The sequence below is a fragment of the Dipodomys spectabilis genome, unplaced genomic scaffold (assembly GCF_019054845.1).
Source record: "Dipodomys spectabilis isolate Male_0828 unplaced genomic scaffold, ASM1905484v1 ptg000581l, whole genome shotgun sequence".
Taxonomy (NCBI): domain Eukaryota; kingdom Metazoa; phylum Chordata; class Mammalia; order Rodentia; family Heteromyidae; genus Dipodomys; species Dipodomys spectabilis.
The window spans coordinates 843,394-854,361 of NW_024871258.1; the positions used below are offsets into that span (position 1 = coordinate 843,394).

The following is a 10,968-nucleotide window of genomic DNA, read 5'->3' on the forward strand; positions in this document are numbered from 1 at the left end:
TATAAGCCTGGTGCTGGTGGCTCATGCCTGTAATCCTAGCTACTCAGGAGGTTGAAACCAGAGGATTGTGGTTCAAATCCAGCCTGGTCAGGAAAGTCCATGAAACATTTATCTTCATTTAGCCACCAGAAACCCAGAAGTGGTGCTGTAGCTAAAGTTGTAGAGCATTCTAGATGAGCTGAAGAGCTGAGAGACAGTGCCCAGAATCAGTGTTCCATACTCACAATCAACAAAAAAGTGCAAATATGGGTTTAAGTTTCCCCCAAAGGAATGATGAAGTCAATAGTAATCTTCCCAATGGAGTCAGTGCACGTACTTTTGCTGAGTTATTTAAGTTATGGCTTCTTTGCTGAACATATTCTCTTCTTTAAAAATTGTCAAATATTAGCTGTATAGTAAACTTCATCTAATATTTCTTGGTTCAAAAGAGAAGTCCATCCAGTTGATGTCACTTAGCTTTCTTACTGTCTTAGTTCAAAGCCAACCAGGCATGAGAGTCTGTCAAACTCTTATCTGTAATTAAAAACCAAAAAACCAGAAGTGAAGTTTTGGCTCAAGCAGTAGTGTACTAGCTTTGTGGGCAGGTGGGAAAGAAGGACAACTGTTCAGGGACAGGGTCCAGCCTCTGAGTTCAAGCCCCAGAACCAGCACAAAGTAAACAAACAAGCAAACAACACAAACCCTAGGTATTTCTTTGGGACTCTCCTTAAAGTGGTCTGAGAAGAGGCTGGTTTTGCTGATCATACTCACTGGATCCTGCGTTTTTGAAATCTTTATTGCTATGGAAAACTCAGGACCAGACTAAACGAATTGATAACTGACTCCTGCAACAAGAGAATCATCTCAGGAGTGAAACATCCATCCATAAGACACTTCAAAACCTCCATATCTTTGTTTCTTTGCAGTAGAACATTTTTAAAACAAAGTTATTTCCTTTTGTTCTATGCTGGACTTCAAATGGCATATTGTTTCCTTCTGTAATATTCTCAACTACAAGTTTACAGACAAGTTTTATATGAGTAAAGAACACACTCAAAAATGTCAGGGAGAAAGTTTCCTTCAAACATTGAATTTTTTCCTTGTACAGTAAAAAGGAAAGCAAATGTTAACTTGAACTTTGTCATTCCTCTCCTGAGATCAATTTCCACATCTAGTAACAGTTACTTCCACTTACTTCCAGTAACAATCTATGGTGCTGCTAGAGATAAAATGAATGTTTTCTGACTTCATTGAAACAGCACAAGGACACATTTAGACATGAGGTAACACGTGTTTCAGAGACAACTTAGTAAAGAGAAAATATGAAATTTAAATTGCTTATGAATACTTTATTCATGAGTACATTTTGTTCAAACTTCTTTAGTGCTCTGTAAATTAAGGTGAATTTTAAATGGGAAGAAGGTTCTCAGATCATTTTGTGTGAGTTTATGTGCTGTGCCTTAATTTCCCAATTGTACATGAGTTAACAGTAAGAGAAACAATAGCAATAATAGGAGAGAGAAGTTCTGTGTTTATATAAAAGGGCTCAGTAAAATATAGAAGACTCTACAAATAAGACAACATTGAAACAATAAAGCCAAGTCCAGTATGTAGATTTATAGGAGTGATATAGAGAAAGCATTACTCCTATATGGAACATGAAGCCACTTCCTTTCTAAATCACGCTTGCTAATCACCTAATTTTGTAAAAAGAAGAATGGAAGAATGATTCTGTTTCCAATGCAAGTCATATATGAGATAATGGACTTAACTGGAAAAAAAGAATCTATCTTGAAAGAACAGGAATTATACTAGCAATGAATCTGGTGGCTAAGATCACATTTCTTTTTTTTCCTTTTCTTATATTCTTTTTGTAGTGGTTGGTCATGGTACTTGAAATCTGGGACTGGGTGCTGTCCTTCTGCAACGAAGCTCAAGGCTAGTGCTCTTCCACTTGAGCCACAGTGCCACTCCCAGTTTTCTGGTAGTTATTGGAGAAAAGAGTCTCCAGGACTTTCCTACCTGGGCTGGCTTTAAATCCCAATCCTCAGATCTCACCACACCGAGCTTAGGATCACATTTCTAACAGTGTACACTCAAGATATGTAATGTATATGTCCATCAATCTTTATATTAATTCTTGCATTAAAAATCTGGGCTACAGGATAGACTTTACACTCACAAAAGTGTTTGTAGTTTAAAAGTTGATACTCCTGGAAAAATAAAACCTAAGAATGTAAAGGAGTCTGAGAAGTTCAATTTGCATCCAGCCTGGGCAGAACAGGCTTTGAGACACTACCTATAATTAAACAGCCAAAAGCTGGAATACCAGTCATGAGCAAGATTGCTGAATAAGAGCTTGAGGTTTGTGCATACATACATACAAACATACACATACACACAGAGGGATTTATATGTGCACACAAAAATACACAAATAAAACAATTCTCAGAATATGTAGAAAAGTTAGAAAACAATAAAAATATGTCCCGATTAAGACTAGAATAAAGCGATAATTTTTAATATTAGAAAGCCCTCAAGTGAAATTTCCCCCCAAAAGTTGAGAATCTTACATAGGTAGGAATCAGAGATAGTAAGAGAGTCAAGCAACATTATTAATGGGATAGGATTCATGGAGGAATGAATCAGGGAACCCTCTAGGTGCATATGAAAATGTTCATATCTTGTGTCAAATGTTAGAACATCTTTGAAAATAGTACATAAACAGTCTGAGCAGTCAGTCTAGTGGATAAGATCATAGGAGAAGTTCAGAATTGCTAGTCTGTTTCTAGAGTAAATAAACAAACTATGGCAGGGCAATGTGATACAAGCCTGGAATTCTAGCACTTCGACAGGAGATTAGAGAATGGAACTACATTGCGATATCTTCCCTGGACCAGGTAGAATAATTTTGTCTCAATAAAACAAACAAAACAACAAGAAAGGAATACACAGTTGGAATTTGGGTCTAATTTTCTCATTATGTTTTGAGAAGTCAATTTTCCTATTGAAATGCAACTCATATATATCCTCACTTGTGTTTTAAATGCTCTCTCCATTACAGAACATTCTAGATGCAAAATGGCTCATTATTCCCGTCCAAAAATTTGCAAAAGTGAGTAAGCAACATTCTGTTGGATTCCAAAGAAATGTTGAAGAATTACAAAAGCATAAGCCTGGAGAAATAGCAAAGTTCATCTAATGTAGGACTTTGTAGACCTTGATAAATTAGAATTTAGATTTAAAATATATATCTTGGTTTTGTTTGTAATCTTATATTCTATAGGATACTACAAAATTCTTTTTAAGTAGAGGGATTAATTGAAAAATTCACAAATGATTCTGGCATTCTATTTTCCTAGAATATTCTTTCAAGAGAGTTATAATTAGAATATAGTAAATAGATAATTCCCACAGTTCATGTATACCATGTTAATGTGAATAATCTGGACAGAGTTACCAACAAATGGATGACAGTAATTTATAAATTTATAAAAACAGCATTTTTTGAGGGTTTAGTTTAAAATGGTATGAAGAGAGTAATTCTGTGACATCTTCTTTCTTCAACCTATAAGTAACACAGGAAGCCATTTCCTTATTTACGTGCCTCTGTATACATTGAGGAAAATGCTAGGTTTGGGGTTTGTATTCAACGTTGTTTTTGTTTTATTGGTTTGCTTAGAGCTTGAACTCTTGGCCTGGACAGTGTCTCTGAGCCTGTTTATGCTCAAGGCTCCTGCCCTACCACTTCAACCTCAGTGCCACAGTGTGTCTGGCTTTTACGGAGAAGTATATTGGAGATAAGATTCTAAGAAACCTTCCTGCCAGAGTGGGCTTTGAACCATAATTTTCCGCTCTTAGCTTCCTCAATATCTATGATAATTAAAAAAGTATAAATATAAATAATATTTGCAAGTGAGGAAAAATGATGCAGCTCAGTTTATTGTGGTGTCTTTCCAGAACACGGAGGAAATCACATTAGCAGAGGTGTAGTATTTTTCACAATAGAGATAAGCTATTCATGATATGAATTAAGGAATTTTAAGGTGCCCCTTACAAGTTGGAAACTGTTGGGCTAGGATGACTTCATGGTATAAATCTTGGGATTGATGGTCATAGAAATAACAGCTTACTCTGATAAAAAAAATTGCTTACTCTTGACGAATTAATTATTACAGATGCTTCATAGTTTTCTCCTTTACGAGAATGTGGCTATTTTTCTGTTGACTTCTCAATCTTTAACACCCCATTGGAAACTGCATCTATTGCAGAATTTCATAACATGCAAAAAAGTACTGTTTTGAATCTCTCAGGTATGGAATGTTGAGAATTTAAAAATGAGTAATTATGAGTAGTTATTTCTCATAGGAATTTTGAAGAACACATGTATTCTGTCCTCTTAACAACTTAGTTAATTTTAAATGTTTTGGGCTTCCATAGCATTAAAGTGGTTTTCTGTTTTAGAATTAGAAAGTATTAAATGTATTCTTTTTCGAAAAATTCGGCAAGTATATTATGAAAATATTGTCTAGTTGGATAACAATCACGTTGATGACCCTCTGATAAAGAAGTGGTAATTAATTTGAATTGGATGTCAAATAGTACTGATTTTTAAAATATTACTACATAAAGAATAATATTTACTGTGCCAATACAGTGAAATTACATTTTATGCAGCTTATTTTTTCAATTTTATTATCAAATTGATGTACAGTGAGGTTACAATAATTGTAAGGTAGTAAATACAAAACATTTCAAACTTGTTACCCCCCCTCATTTTTCTCACAGTTTTCCTTCACCCCTCACAAGCTGTAATGTACATTTCCAATATATTGTCTTGTGAGTGTTGCTATTGTATTGGTTTTCCCTTTGTCATTTGTCTCACCATTTTGCTCTTCCTCTTCCCTTCCCTATTTAAGGTAAATGCATACACAATACAAAATCAAATACAGCAGGAATGAACAATAGGGGGAAAACCCAGAGAAAACAAATCACATAGTTCATCAAAAACAACAACCACAATTGAAAAAAATCTGGTTCCATATCTTGGAATTCATTTTGCTTAGCATCAGCTTATATGGTTATGTATACGCAGTACAAAACCACTGGAAAATAATAGCTGCATGGACACCATATCATGAAAACAGCATGTTAACTTTTTGATGGTAAAGGTGGAATTAGGATTTGTGAATTCGCAGTTCTGATAAAGGTATTTCAAGGGTTTTAAAGTTATGACAGGTAAATTTGAGTTGTTCAAAATTTTTAACAACTTAGCCTATTAAGAAAATTTAAAATTGCCTGGGAGAATAGGCTTTCATGCAAAGAAATCCACGGAGACTTAGTAGAGAGGAAGCAATGTGGGTGAAGATGCTCATTTTCACACTAAACAAACAAACCTCAGAAACGTTGCTCTAAATCCTGTAGGTTCCCTTGGAATTATCCTTACCCAGGAAATACATTCTTATGTTGAAACAAGGATATACTGGAATTTAAATTCAAATTCTTAAAAAATAAGACATCAATTTTGTGAATTTACCTTTAATTACCAAACCGTAATTCTCTGAAAAAGATAATTTGAGTCAAAATATTTAGGGAGAAAGTGCCCTCCACAATGAAAGAAGGTGTTGGGATTACACATTTCTGTTTGTAACACTTTCTACAATGTCTTTGCATGTGAAGCAGTGAAACACAGAAAAAAATCTGATTGGATACTTCAAACCAATGATTTCACATTTCTAAGTGGCTCACAAAAAATAATATCCTTAATAACATGAAATAGTGAAGACTTCTCTTATTACATAAGCCAAAATGTTTTCGGTTCAGAAAAGAATTGAGCAAATGGAAAAGGTAAGAAAACATAGTTCTTAGAAAGCCTTGCTAAGCGTATTGGCTTCAGCAGTGAAGGGAGGCCAAACTTTTTTATATAAATTGTGTTAATATTTTTTTTGGATGTCCAGTTGTGGTGCCTGAACTCTGAGCCTTGGCGCTGTCCCTCAGCTCTTCAGGTCAAGGCTAGCGCTCTACCACTTGAGCCACAGCACTACTTCCGGCTTTTTTCTTTTTGCTTATGTGGTGCTGAGGAATCGAACCCAGGGCCTTAGGCATTCAAGGCAAGCGCTCTACCAAAGAGCCAACTTCCCAGCACTAAATTGTGTTAGTAATTTTATTACCAAAAGTGATTTTACAGAGCCTATTTGGCTCACTACAATGCAGAACAGATTGAATGAAGACATGAAAATAAATTCCACATCCAAATGAAGCAACTTAAATAGTTTTAAAAGAGAAATCATGAAGATGTAACAGTGGTGGAGCCCATATAGTCCTTCAGCTTCACTAAACTTGAAGCCAAAATGCTGTGATTAATTGGAAATCAGGCAAGAGCTAAGAGGAGGACATAGAAGCAGGACATAGAAGCATTGTCCTTTTGTAACAGACACTGTCTTCCTAGGTATAGGTGATTTAACTCTACGCTTCTCCATACATCTTGGTGAACAAATGCAAGACCAAGAGAAAAATCATCTATTGAAATAATTTTGCATAGAATAACTTCATTGTTCCTGATATGGTATCTAAGGAGAGTCTTAAGATAGAAGATAAAAGTGCAGTATTTTTCAGTTTCCTCTAACCATCTTCTTAGCAAAATATATCTTTTAGGTTAGAATGGATTGAACCAAAAAGTGATGGATTACTTATTTTTGTGGGCACTTTAGACACAAGAAGATTTTCAAGGTAAAAGAAAAAATACAGCCAAATATTTGTGATCACAGCTTCTTGGACTGTTTTCTGGAGACAAAGTTTTACATTAAGTTTCAGGGCAACCAAATGCAAGAGGGAAGTTTAATAGACTTGCTTGGCCAATTAAACAGCATGAAAGAAGAAAATGGCAAATAATATTTAAGGAATTACTTTGACCAATTACTTTGTCAGAAGAAAGAAGGAAAAATATAATTCAAAATCAATTGACTTAAAAGTATGAAGAAAGAGTAGTGAAGAGAGATTAGAGAAAACATAGAGGATTGTTTTCTCTCCAGTGGAGTAATGGGTTCTTGATCTTGTTTCTTCCATTCTGTCTTCACAAGCTATCAAGTGTGTCTCACGACTGGATTATCCAGTTCAGACAGAGAACTCATAGAAGAAAGATAATATTTGCAGCAGATGTAGGTGATTTATAACCTTAGACAATCTATTTAAATCTGTTCAAAATTCTCCCCTATCCCAAACTTCTCTCTTTGTATAGCTTTGTTTGCTTTTCCCATGACGACCCTTCCTTCATTAACTGCTTAAAATTTGTGGAGGTCATATTCATACTTTCTAGAGATTTCAGATTGGTTGTGATTTTTTTGTGTTTTTGTTTTTTGTTGTGTTTTTAAACTGAATTTCAAAAGGTTGTGCAAGTGTTACAATTAAATATATCCATCTAATTGTCCAATGCTCTTGGATCAGAGTCACTCCTTCCATCATTCTCAACCAACCCCTTCTCCAAGATTTATTTCAGATTTACCACTTCTTTTATCATATGTGTAGATTGAGTATTCTAGCTGTACTTGCCGCTTGTTCATTTTTCATTCATTCTATGTCTTTACTATAATTCCTTTCTGTTTTCAACTTCCTGATACTCATCCTGTTACACTGTCTATTAATACTTTGAAAGGTTTATGTACATTTCATGGAGTTTCCATACTGCATATGCTTGAACTGATGTCAGCTTATATTTCCATAATTCATTCAAATTTGCAAGACAGGAGACGTGAAGCACCTAACCATGATTTTATTCTCATCCATTTGGAAGATTAATCTTTAGTCAAAAAGAAAGTAGAAACATTGGCATAGAATGTATTCCTAACTACCAGTTCTTATAAATGGCTTTGTACAATGGTGTGATTGTTTTATTTTACATGGGATAATATTTTCTACTACCTATAAGTTTTGGAAAAAGAAGAATACTAAAATTTATTCCTATAGAGGAATATGATAGAAATAGAAGACAGATTTTATGTTTGTCATATCTCTGATGAGTACCCATATTCAAGACTTAAGTCATATTTCTTCCTATGTTAGACAGATAGGGAAAACATATTATTACATATGATAAGACAACTACTTGTGACTTTTTAAAATGTACCTTATTAAATGATGACATTGACTTTATTAGCTAATATTTGGGTTTGAAATTTGGGAGGCTGATCTACCTAACACATTTCTGGAAGGCCCTTACTGAAAAACACAAATTGTGGGTGGTACTATTTCTACACTTTAATGAATGGTTGAATGTGTTGGGCATTAGTGCTGGGTAAATAATTCAACTCTATTGTAACTTGCTCCCTACACTTGAAAAACTTGTAATGTCACTAAGTATCATCTACTTGTCAAATGTTATTTTGGCGAATGTGATTTAAAAAAGTTAATTTGAAAAGGAATAATTTTCAAAATATTAAATATAGATCATCATTGGTTTGAGAGTGACATTTTTATACCACTGAAATATGTTGTACTGAAGTCCCAGTGTTTTGAAGCACTAAGGATCTTCTCAATATTTTTCTGAATTACATTTGAACTCTAAGTAAATTTTTCTGGGCCTTGGTAGACCAATTATCGATCTATCCTTCCAGGAACTACTTTTTGGCTCACTTATGCAGGACTAAAATCTTTCATTAATCATAGGGGAGGGGTATTAAAAATAATCTTATGACACTTTGTGAACTTGTTCACTCATATGGGCTGGTCAGCTGTAAGTTGAATGTTTGAATTGTCATACATACTCTCAAATTTTGTGATCTCATCTTTCATTTTAAGTTGCCGTGCATTTCACAATTGCTTACTGCTAATTCCTGCATCTCAAGGAATTGGGGCCCTTAAATATAGGAAATTAGAACTTGAGATGGATCTTCAAATACTTTGTGTTGGCATGTTGCATGGGCCTTGGTGAGAAGTCTTGCCTCTGATATCTGATGATGCCGATAACTGGGACCTGGGATCCTAGGAATCATTGTGTCATGCAGAAGAATAATATTTGTTAGACAACTTATCAGCAAAATTTGGGCATAATTAGTAGGATTGCTTCAGAAATATGTTGAAAAACAGTTTGGGACCAGCGAGTTAAAACAATAAACAGAGAAGCAGAGCAAAATCCCTTTTAGATTAGCGGAAAACAACATTTTTTTTTTACCATGTGAATTCAGAAGACCAAGAACAGTTAGAATGTATCACAAGTTTATACCAAAGACATTGCTCTGATACTTTATATATTCTAATATACATTTTAAACCTAATTATTTATATTCCTATTCTATTTATTGGAATAAATAAATATTAATTTATTAGTGAAATTATCAACTAATTCTAGTAAGTTTCACTGTGTGAAATATAAAATCAGCACATATAAATATAAAATATATAACTATATAATATAAGAAAAAGACACATGTTTTGCATTGTTCTGTTGTGGTTACAGTATCAAAGGCAACTCTGTGTTAAAGTATTATTCCATTATCTGTACCTCAGTGTTTGATAGAGTTGGACCTAAAGCTTTACCATTAAAATATTACCAATTAAAGGCCTAATAATGAGGAGAAACATGTGGACTTCTCCTGCAACTATGAAAATATTTCGTGATAGAAATGCAGTGGTGTAAGTTCCTGCCTGGTTGGATGGTAGACAGGCCAGGACATTAAGTAATCACGCATATGATCAATTTTTTCACCTTCTTGGCTTTAGCTACTTTTGAAATGTTAGATATAATAAACAATTATATTTTGATAAAATACCTTCTAGTCTAAACACTTCTGACTGAACTGTTCATCTCTCTATGATCCCTTGTAACATTTAAGTTTTGTTCAAGTAAAACAATCTATGTTGTCAGGGTAAGATATTCTGATTGGTCTGTTCCTACATGGGAGAAGAGTAAAGGGTCAGGTAGACATTTGTGCCAGTAAGACCTCATTTGGGAAAATGTCAGCTGCAGAATGTTATAAGTAGCTCTTAAGCAAGGCTTACTTTGAATCCATTAGCTCCACAAACCTAATTCAGTTGGATCAATAAGTACTTGAAAAAGCCATCACCTTTGGACCTAGCTATAAATTATTGAAAGTATGATCAAATTCCAACTGAAAAAGACTTAAAATTGTCATTGACAAAAAAAATTGCAAATGTGAGCAATCGATTGAACATGTAATTTTTCCCTTATTCACAGAATTTTAGGGAAATAATAGCATTGTTAGGAACAATAAGATTTCCTTGTTCCAAGTAGGCACCCACGGATATAAGCCTGTATAAAGATTGCATCACTAACTACTTAAATTTAGAAGATACTACATGCTTCAGCAGCACGTATTCCCAAATTACAATACAGAGATTAACATGGCAATTGCACAAGGATGATATGAAAATTTGTGAAGTATTCCGTATTTTTCATTCTTCAGATGCAAGGAATGAAAAACAGTTATTAAAAAGTTGATTACAGGGCTGGGAAGGTGACTCAGTGGTAGAGCGCTTGCCTTGCATGCTCGAGGCCCTGGGTTCGATTCCTCAGCACCACATAAGCAAAAAGAAAAAAGCCGGAAGTGGCGCTGTGGCTTCAGTGGTAAAGCGCTAGCCTTGAGCTGAAGAGCTGAGGAACAGCACCCAGGCCCAGAGTTCAGGCCCCAGGACCGGACCTAAAAAAAAAAAAAAAGTTGATTACAAAATAACAAGTGTAACAACAAACGTAATTCCTTTAAATTAAATTTAGTTTGGCATTAGTGTATTAAATCTTCACCTCAGAAAGGCGTTTACATAGCATAAACTTTACAAAACTTTTGAAATTAGACAAAATTGTCATTTTATCCCAAAGAAAAATAATATTAGGACCTAGGCAAAAAAGGAATCTAAAACTTTCTATATGGAATACAATCTGAAAGGACACATTAATGAACCTATATATTATAAAATAATATAGAATTCAAAGTATATCTAGGAAAGAATAAAATAAATTATGAACATTATGCAAACATA

At 34.3% G+C, this 10,968-nt stretch overlaps 1 pseudogene; it reads left to right on the forward strand.

Moving 5' to 3' along the window:
• Positions 1 to 10,290: 10,290 nt before the first annotated feature.
• On the forward strand, positions 10,291 to 10,387 carry LOC122100506 (annotated as a pseudogene).
• Positions 10,388 to 10,968: the final 581 nt, after the last annotated feature.